Below are 10,774 nucleotides of genomic sequence, written 5' to 3'. Positions count from 1 at the left end.
CCCAAACAAGCTGTCTCTTTGCCTGCCGCCATCCACGTAAGATGTGACTTGCTCCTCCTTGCCTTCTGCCATGATTGTGAGGCCTCCCCAGCCACGTGAAACTGTGAGTCCAATTAAACCTCTTTCTTTTGTAAATTGCCCAGTCTCGGGAATGTCTTTATCTGCAGTGTGAAAATGGATTAATACAGATGTCCAGATCCTAATTCCCAGAATTTGTGATATGCAATGCTACATGGCAAGGGAGAATTAAGGTTGCAGACAGAATGAAGGCTGCTAATTAGCTGACCTTGAGATTGGAAATTATCTAGATTATTTGGATAGGCACAATGTAATCACAGCATCCTTCTAAGTGAAAGAAGGAAGCAGGAGACTCAAAGAAGGAGATGTGACACAGAAGCAGAGGCTGGAGCCATGAGATTGCTGACTTTGAAGATGAAGGAAAGGGCTGCAAGCCAGGGAATGTGGGAGCCTCTGGAAGCTGGAAAAAGCAAGGAAAATAGATTTGTCCCTAGATCCTGCAAAGAGAAACACATCCCTGCCTACACCTGGATGATAGCCCAGTGAGTCCTGTGCTGGACTTCCAGGACCTACAGTCCTGGAAGTAAATCTGTGTTGTTTTAAGCCACTAAATGTGTGAAAATTTATCACAGCAGCTTTAGCAACGAATACACTCCCCAACTTCTAAGCAGAGGATGTGGTAGCTTCAAAGTCCAGGCTTTTTCCCTGCTACTCCTTTCTTTCTTTCCTCCCTCATGCCCAGTATCTGTCATCTGTTGATTGGTTAGTAACATTCTCAACAGCTTACTGTTTTATTAAACTTACAAAAACAATGTATGTGATTTTTAAAAAAACAATTCAGTGGTTGTGAATGTAAGAATCATAGACAATTTCTCCACCGTTAGCCCCGCCTCTTATAGAAGCACATGCAGCATGTCTTCTTCATACAATAATGTAATGCTAAAGCTGGTGTGGTGGCTCAGGCCTGTGATCCCAGCACTTTGGGAGGCCCAGGCGGGAGGATCCCTTGAGCCCTGGCGTTCGAGACCAGCCTGGGCAACAAAGTAAAACCCCGTCTCTAACAAAAAATCAAAAAGTTAGCTGGGCGTGGTGGCAGCGCACTTGTGGTCCCAGCCACTGAGGTGGAAGGATCACTTGAGCCTGGAAGGTTGAAGCTGCAGTAAGCTGTGATTGCACCACTGCACTCCAGCCTGGGTGGCAGAACCAGACCCACCCCGAGGAGAGGGGAGGGGAGGGGAGGGGAGGGGAGGGGTGAGGAGGAAAGAAAGAGAAAGAAAGAGATCCTACTCTCCGTTTTAATACAACTTGCTTTTTTAATTAAAAAATATATCTAGAACCGATAGATTTCATTCGCCCTTTAAAAGTCGTGTATTATTTTATATAAACATCTCTAGCTATTTATCAAGGCCCTCACTTGTTCAGAAGTAGTCTCACTTTTGTTTTGTGTTGTTTTGTTTTGTTCTGTTTTGTTTTGTTCTTAAACTGCTCCCTGTATTCCTGGGCGGGCGCCTAGGCCTGCATCCGGGATTTGGAGCCATATCTGGGGGCAGGGCCTCTGAGGTCTAGGGGAGGGACGGCGCCGGCCAAGTCCCGCCCCCATCAGCGTCGACCAATCAGCTCCCTGGAAGGCCCGCAGTCTCCGCCTACGACTTTCCAAGTCCTGCAGTTTGGAGCCCGCCGCCCTGTGCCTCCTGGGCGGAGAAGCTGCTTCCTCCTGGGAACAACCGCCTCCCGCTCCTAGCAGGTTGCTACTGCCCCGAACCCGCGCTGCAGGGAACAGCGGGGCAAACAGTGAGTGGGGTTCAGCGTAGACTCTGGACCAGGAGAGGCCCGCGGTGACCGAGGCCTGGGTCCCGGGTTAGTGTCCGGGGCGGGGAGCGGTGCGCGGGGTGCGATGCTTAGCGTCTGGGGAGGGCCGGGCGTGGATTGCGGCCTCTGCGCGCGCCCCCAGGTGATAGAGCCGTTCCACCGAGGATCCCTTCCTTCGTCTCTACCCCGTTGATGATTTTTCTCTGCAGCTTGGTCCCTATTTCATTCTCGCCGCATTGTTATGCCCTCTGCTGGGCAGGAGGCGATGACCCCCCAATTGTCGTAGGATTTGCTTTTTGCTCCGCAAGGAGCCATTAAGATCTGAGCTAACAGGAACTCTCGAGGCGATTTGATCTCTCCTGTTGGGGGCTTGCATTCTTCTAGGCTAGCTTGTCTCCGTTAAGCCCAGGTGGAAGTTTTCATCCACCCCAGTGCTCTAGGTGCCCACGGGCGCGGCGTGGTTTTGTGGTGGGGGAAGGGACCTGGGGAGGGGTGTCGGTGAGAGCGGCGCGGGGATTCAGGCTGAATGTTAGTGTGGGATGCATTTGGCCTGAAGCAGCAAGTGCTGGAAGGTACAGTTCCCTGGTAAACAGCTGAGAGCTGGCCGCTAGTTTGGCCCAACCTGCAACGGAAGAAGGCCTTAAGTACAGGAGAAAAAGATGTTTGCCAATTGGATAATCATGGAAATTTAGAAGAAGTACAGCTCGAACTAGACGTAAAGGACAGAATGTGTCTGTCTAGCTCACCAGCCAACCATCGGTCCATCACTTTCATCCTCCAAACTAGTGATTTGTTGATGAATTGGTTTCAATACTTTGTTTTTAAAATGTTGAATAAAAAGTACATGAAACATCTCAGGATGGTCTAAAAAATAACGAAACGAATGCCTGACCATCTCCTTGGGTCAAGAAATAGGGCGTCACAGTACCTTAGAGGCCCGTGAGTCCAAACTGATGCCCATTCTCCTCCATTCTCTGAGATGTGACATCTTTCGTGATTTTTGTCTTAATTTAATGATTCCCTTGCTTTTCTTTTTAGTTTTACCATATTTGTGTGTGTATTCCTAAAACATGTGTTGGCTTTCTCAATTTTGTACTTTTCTATCAATGACATTATTCTGTACGTATTCTTAAGTTTTATAGATTCATCTTTCATGCTTCCTTCCATTTTCGTCATTTAAGGTGTAAAAATGTACATAATTTATCCATTCTACTGCTGTTGGACATTGGATTGTTTCTAGTTTTGGAGGTGTATGATTTATCTATAAGCTATGTAACAAATTACCCCAACACCTAGCAGCTTCAAACCAAAGCGAACAAACAAAACAAGTCCTGTTACCTACTATCTTACAGTTTCTGTGATAAGGAATCCAGGAGGGGCTTAGCTGGGAGTCTCTGACTCAGGGTCTCTCACAAGCTGTATCAACAATCAAGGTATTGACTGGGCCTCAGTCATCTCAAGGCTAGGCGTAGGGTCGAGGACCTCCCCCGGGCTTACTCACATGACTGCTGGCAGGCCGATTGGCCTCACTGACCCTGGCTGGACACATCAGTTCTTTGCCACATGGGCCTCTGTGTAAAGAATGGTTGCAACATGGCAGCTTACTCCCCAGAGAGTGAAGGCTCCCACAGAGAAAAAGAGAAAGACTTCAAGTCAGATTCTTTTTGTAACCTCAGAAGCGACATCCCCTTATTTTTGCCATTTTATATTTATTAGAAGTAAGTCCCTAGGCCCAACTCACACTGAAGGGAAGGGGGTGACACAAGGACATGAACACCTGGAGGCAGGGATTATCGGGGCCACTTTAAAGCCTGCCCATGTCCTCAGATTCAAGTACATTTGTGTGGGAGCTTCCCTAGAGTATATAGCTGGGAGTAGAATTGCTGAGTTATAAGATTTATGTATATTCAATTTTATTGGGTCATTTCTAAATTGTTTCCAAAGTGTTAAACCAGTTTGCACCTCCCTCCAGCAGTGGATGAGCATTCTTGTTGCTCTACATACTCGCCATAGCTTAATTTTGTAAAATTACATTTTTTGTCAGTCTGGCAGGTGTGAAATAGCATTTAAGCATTTTCCATAACTAATGAGATTGACTTTTTATATGTTGATCAGTGCTTTCTCTTTGTGAAATTCTGATTCCTGTCTCTTATTCATTTTTGTATTGGTTGTTTACCTTTTTATTGACTCATTTTGTTAAGCAATAATTGTTAGCTATATATGCCACAGACATCTTTCCAATTTGCTTTTGAGGTTTTTTTTCTTTTTTTGGCGGGGGACGGAGTCTCGCTCTGTCACCCAGGCTGGAGTGCAGTGGCGCAATCTCGGCTCACTGCAAGCTCCGCCTCCCGGGTTCACGCCATTCTCCTGCCTCAGCCTCTCCCAGTAGCTGAGACTACAGGCGCCCGCCATCACGCCCGGCTAATTTTTTTGTATTTTTAGTAGAGACAGGGTTTCACCGTGGTCTCGATCTCCTGACCTCGTGATCCGCCCGCCTTGGCCTTCCAAAGTGCTGGGATTACAAGCGTGAGCCACCGCGCCCGGCCAAGGTTTTTTTTCTCTGTATGTCTTTATGTCTGTTTCTTTCTGTGTCTCTGTCAATGAATCTAAGTTTTGAATTTAATTTCAAGTTAGTAGTACTTTCTTTTATAGCTTGTCTTGTTTGATAATTGTTTTCTCAAGATCATAGATTAATTTTAGTGTATTGTTTTCTAAAAGTGTTATGGTTTTGCCTTTGGCAATTAGTCTTAATCCACATGGAAACTGATTTTTATGTTGTTTATTCCATATGAATAATCAGTTGCCCCAGCACCAGTGATTTGCATGAATCAGGATTTCCATATAAGCATGAATTTGTTTTAAGCCCCCATTCTTATTTTCTATTTGTCTAACTCTGCCTCAATACTAAATAATTTTTAACCACTGTAGTTTTATTAAAAGCCTTGAAATTTTGTAGGAAAAGTCCTATCACCTGTTTCTTCTTCTTTAAGAGTGTTTTAGCTTTACTTGGACCTTTGACCTTCCATATAAATATTTAAATAAACTTATCAAGTTCTCCAAAACAAGAAACAAACAAGCAAATAAACCTGTTGGAATTCTGATTGATATTGGATCAACTCTGTGTGTTTGTCTTAGTCTGTTTTGCGCTACTGTAGCAGAATACCTGAGACTGAGTAATGTATAACGAACACAAATTTGTCAGCTCACAGTTCTGGAGGCTGGGAAGTCCAAGATTGAGTGGCTGGCATCTGGCAAGAGCCTTCTTACTGTGTCATTCCATGGCATAAAGGCAGAGAAAGGGTGAAAGAGAGAGAATAAAAGGAGGGTGAATGCCGCCTTTTATAATGAACTCACTCCCGCAGTGACGGCATTAATTCATTCACTCTGCCGTCATGGCCTGATGGCCTCTCTTTAAGCCCACCTATCAACATGATTGCATTGGGAATTAAGTTTCCAACACCTGCTGTTTTAGGGACACATTCAAACCATTGCACTCTATAAATCATTTTGGGCAGAAATTATTTCTAAGACATTGGCCCTTTTCCTCAATGAACATGGTATATGACACTATTTAGGTCATCTTCAATGTTTTGTACTATTTTTTATTGTTTTCTTTTGGCTCGGTTTTTGTGAAATTTCTAGGCGTGTTATATTTTTACTGCTATTGTATTTTCTTTTGTAAAAGTGAAATTTTGTAGCTTATTGTTGCTGGCATACAGAAATTCAGTTACCCTTTATATATTAATTATATATCAATCAAACTTGAGAAAATTAATAATTCTAAATTTACCTGTATCTTCTTTCAGATTTGGTACATAGGCAATCATATCATCCGAAAATAATGATAATTTTCTTTATTCCTTTCCAATCCTCATACCTTTAATTTCTTTTTTCTGTCCTATGACAATGACTAGGAGCTCCAGTACACTGTTGAATAAAAGTAATAAAGGGCATCTTGTTTTGTCCTTAAGATAATATGAGAAATATTTCATTATGTCAACTTAAAAATGACATTTGCTATATTGTAAACGTCTTCCCCATGATAAGAAAATTCCATTCTTCTGTTGGTAAGCCCTTTTATTATAAATGGATGTTTTTTCAAATGCTTTTCCAGTAGCTGTTGAGAATATATATACTTTTTTCCTTTAACTATATTAACAACATATTAAAGTATAGTATTTAATTTCTGATGTTAAACCAATTTTGTATTCGTAGAATAAACCTTTCCTGGTAAATATGTAGTAACTTCTGTATGTGGGTATAGATACAAAAGGTAAACATTGGATATTTTTATTTATATGTGTGATTTAAGATTAGCGTGTAATTATACTTTTCTGTACTATGCTTTTCTGATGTTGGTATTATTGTAAAATAATATGAATAGTATTCTCCCTTATGCTATTCTTTGGAAGAATTTGTGCAAGATTGGGATTATCTGGTCCTTGAATATTTCCTTGAATCACCTGTAAAATCATCTGTGTTTGTAGTGTATTTTGTCAGAAGATTTTAATGATTATAGAACCATTTACGTTTTCCTATGGAATCAGTTGTGGTAAATTGTATTTTCCAAGATATTTAACAATTTCACATATACATGAATGTATTAGTATACATACATGTGTATGTTTATTCAATATGTATAAATACATTTGACCATTGAACAATGCAGCAGTTGGAATACTGACCCCCCTCAGAATTGAAAATTTGTATATAACATTTGAGTCCTATGAAACTCAATACTAATAGCCTACTAATGAGTGGAAGTCTTATCAGTAACATAAGCAGTTGATTAACACATATTTTGTATGTTATATGTATTATATTCTTAACTAGAGAAAAGAGAATGTTATTAAGAAAATCATAAGAAAGGGAAAAAATATTTACCATTCATTAAGTAAAAGTCAATCATCATGAAGGTCTTCCTTGTCATCTTCACACTGAGTAGGCTGCAGATGAGAAGGAAGGAAGGGGTTCGTTTTGCTATCTTTGGGGTGGCAGAGACAGAAGAAAATCCAGACCAAAGCAGTTCAAACCTGCATTATTCAAGGATCAAGTGTATATATATGAATATATATATTATATATATATTCAAGATTAATAAAATAAAATTGTTTATAATATCCTCTCATTCTGTTTATAAATCTTTCCATTATCTATTGATATGGCCACTTTTTCATTATTAATATGTGTACATTTTCTTTTTGTTTTAATTTTTCCAGAACATGGTCTACTTTATTAGTTTTTCAAACACCAACATAAAAACTTTGTCTTTTTCTAATTTTTACTTATTTTATTACTTCCTTCGTTCTTTAAATTTTTCTGATTTATTTTCTAAGCTTTTAAATTATATGCTTAGCTCATTTTGAGCTTTTCTTCCTATGTAAGCTTTTAAAGCTATACATTTCTATTGCTACTTTTTAGCTACATTTTACAAGTTTTGATATGATTATTTTTGACCATGTAGCTTTAATTATTTATATTTTTCCTTATAGTCTGTTCTTTGAGACATGAATTTTTTTAGAAATGTACCTTTTAAATTCCATTTGGCCATATGAAGTTTCTTTTGTTATCTTGTAGTTGTAGTTGCCTAATTTATATTGTAGTCAGAGATTGCATGGTACCAATTCTTTTAATTCACTGAATCTAGCTTTAAAACCCAGTAAGTTTTCTTTGTGTGCATAAAAAGAATGTATAGTCTGTAATTGCATGATGTTCTGTGTATCAACTGTTTTAATTATACAACCCAATCTTACATATCTATAATTTTTTATTTGAGTTGTCAATTACAGAAATAGGTATGTTAAATATTCTCACTGTGATGGTGGATTTGATAATTTCTCATAAATCTATATATTTTTGATTCATATATTTTGAGGCTATGTTATCAGTGAATTGTTGTAAATTGAACATTTTATCATAATGTAGGGACCTTACATTATGATACCTATTAATGTTTTTTGTTTTTAAAAATTGTATTTTTTTTTCAAAGATCAAATCAAGGTTTCTTTGGTTTTTGCCTCATTTATCTCTCTTTTATCATTTGACTCTAAATCTTCTGAATCTATGTTTTAAGTACATATGTAGTAAACTTACTTGGTTTTTTTAAAGTCTGGATTTTTAAAATATTGTTTGACAATTTATAACTTGTCATTGAATAATCCATGTATATTTATTGTGATTAGTAATACAAAATTAGATTTATTTCTACCATCTTATTATTTGCTTTTTATTTTTCCTGCGTTTTATGTTTCTTTCCCCCACTGCCCACCCATTTTTTTCCTTCTTTGCCCATTTTTTCTTTCTTTTATTTGGAAGTTACATGTTTTAGTTCCGATGTTTTAATTTTATAATATGTTTAACCCATATAATTCCTATTTTTTAAGATGTTTAACTAGCTTTAGAACAGATTTAATTTAGCATACTTAAGTTAAATTGATCCTTAGTACCTTGTCTCTTACCCTGGAAGTATCAAATGTTTATTTTTATTTAATACCATCAGTGTATTCAATATGTGTTTACCAATATGTGTTTACAGATTTTTCTTTTTACAAAAAAGACCCTGAGGTATAATATACATAGAATAAGGTTCACAAATATTACGTGTACAGCTCAATAAATTTTATATATGTATATGGTCTGATCAGGATATAGAATATTTACAGCACCTCAGAAGACTTTGTTTTTCCCTATTCTAGGTAATTTTACCTATTCTAGGTAATTTTCACTCTCAAAAATAACCACTATTCTGCCCTCTGTCATGATATATTGGTCCAATCTTGATCTTCACATAAATTGAGTCATAAATAGGTATCCTTTTGTGTTTGTTTTATGCAGCGTTAGGTCGATGAGATTCTTCCATATAGTGGCATATAGCAGTACTTTTTTTTCTATAGTATTTTATAAGTACATCACAAATTATTTATCCATTCTACTATTGATGGACATTTATTTTTTCCAGTGTTTTTGACTATTACAAATAAATCTCATTTGAACATATCTTTGATAGACATAAAAACTTACTTTTGGTAGACATAAAACTTACTTTTCATGAACATACATCTGGTCAGCCTAAATAATGTCAAACAGTTTTATGCAGCATTAGGTCGATGAGATTCTTCCATATAGTGGCATATAGCAGTACTTTTTTTTCTATAATATTGTATAAGTACATCACAAATTATTTATCCATTCCACTATTGATGGACATTTATTTTTTCCATTGTTTTTGACTATTACAAATAAATCTCATTTGAACATATCTTTGGTAGACGTAAGAACTTACTTTTCAGGAACATACATGTGGTCAGCCTAAATAATGTCAAACAGTTTTGCCACATAGCTGTATCAGTTTATGTTCCCATCAGAAATACATATAAGTTCATCAGCTCCAGATCCTCATCACCATTTGATATTGTCACTATAATTTTAGCCACCTGGAAGGGATATAGGTATCTTATTATGGTTTTAATTTGCATTGCATTGATGACTAATTATATTAAGCATCTTTTTGTATGCTTATTGGCCATTTGAATACCATATTTTGTGATGCACCTGTACATGTATTTTGTCTATTTGGGGGTAAAGGGGTAGTTTCTTTTTTTAATTAATTTTGTGAGTGTGTTAAATTATATTCTGGATATGCATATACATTTTTCTTGTATCAGCGATTTGCAAATATCCTCTTCCAACCTTTGGCTTGCTTTTTCCCGTTGGTAATTATGTCTTTTAATAAAAATAACCTCTTTATTTAATTTTTATAATATCTAATTTTTATTGTCAATAAATCCAAACATTTATGCTTAGGACTTGAGTCGTACTGAAGAGAATTTTGCCTACCTCTAGGTCACAAAAAAGTTGTTCCCTATGCTTACTAGTTCTATCATTCACATTTAGTTTTATAATTTATCTCAGGTTATTTTTTGTATATGATATGAGGTATGGGTTAGGGTTCATTGTTTTATATACAGACGTCTAATCAATCAAGAAATACTTATTGAAAAGGCCTTTCACACCATTAGACTTTTTGAATCTATGTTCATTGAGTAATATTCGTCTCTAGGTTTTTGTTCTTGTACTCATGAGATTTTGCTATGAAAGTTATGCTGGGTGTAATAAAAATGAGTTGGGAAGAGTTTCTTTGTTTACTATTCTCTGGAAGAAGTTTTATGATATTAGTATTATATTTTTCTCAAGTGTTTAGAAAAATTCACCATAAAAATCCTTTTGGGACTAAACTTTTTTGCAGAATGTTTTTGATTTTGGACTACATTTTTTTGATATATAGGATTATTTATATTTTCTGCTGCTTCTTGCCATTTTGGATAAATTATGTTGTTTAAAGAATTTGCAAATTGATCTGAGTTTGTTAAATTTATTGGCATATGATTACTCATAATATCACTTTGTTATATTTTTAATGTCTTTTGGGACTGTATCAACGTCCCCTGATAATTATAATGGATTCTCTCTCTCTTTATTGATCATTCTTAGTTTGGTTCATTAAAACCAACTTTTGGTTTTACTGAATTTCTAAATTGTCTTTGAATTTGATTCTTGCCTTTATGTTTATTATATTCTCTGATTACTTTAAATTTGTTATGCTTTTTCTAATATTTTGAAATAGTTTACTTTCAGTCTTTCCCTTTTACTAATGTATGCATTTAGAGCTATATAGTTTTCCTTTATTAAGTAATTGCTTTTGCTGCCTCCTGCAAATTTGGATAAATTGTATTTTAATTATTATTTAGTTAAAATATTTTCTAATTTCCATTGTGATTTCTTCTCTGACCTAAGGGGTGTTCAGAAGTGTGCTCCTTAATTTCCAAACGTGGGAATTTTCTAATTAAATTAGGGTTATTTATTTCTGGTTTAATTCCATTAAGATCAGAGAATATAGTCTACATCTTTTTGAGTTTCTTGAGACTTGCTTCATGCCCAATATATGTTT

General features: G+C 36.7%; 1 protein-coding gene across 6 annotated transcripts in view; it reads left to right on the top strand.

The window, feature by feature from the left end:
* The first annotated feature begins 1,652 nt into the window (after window positions 1-1,652).
* Window positions 1,653-10,774, top strand: part of TCAF1 (TRPM8 channel associated factor 1) — a 49,710-nt gene continuing 40,588 nt past the window's right edge. For 2 of the 6 annotated variants that reach the window (XM_055284353.2, XM_063642318.1), the window contains exon 1: window positions 1,679-1,875. The gene's annotated coding sequence lies outside the window, so the exon portion shown is untranslated. Of the gene's footprint in view, window positions 1,876-10,774 lie in introns of all 6 variants that reach the window. The other 4 variants (XM_055284352.2, XM_055284361.2, XM_055284357.2 and 1 more) reach the window with 4 other exon arrangements.

The sequence above is a fragment of the Symphalangus syndactylus genome, chromosome 6 (genome assembly GCF_028878055.3).
Source record: "Symphalangus syndactylus isolate Jambi chromosome 6, NHGRI_mSymSyn1-v2.1_pri, whole genome shotgun sequence".
Taxonomy (NCBI): domain Eukaryota; kingdom Metazoa; phylum Chordata; class Mammalia; order Primates; family Hylobatidae; genus Symphalangus; species Symphalangus syndactylus.
This window is presented reverse-complemented; position numbering and strand designations above follow the sequence as displayed.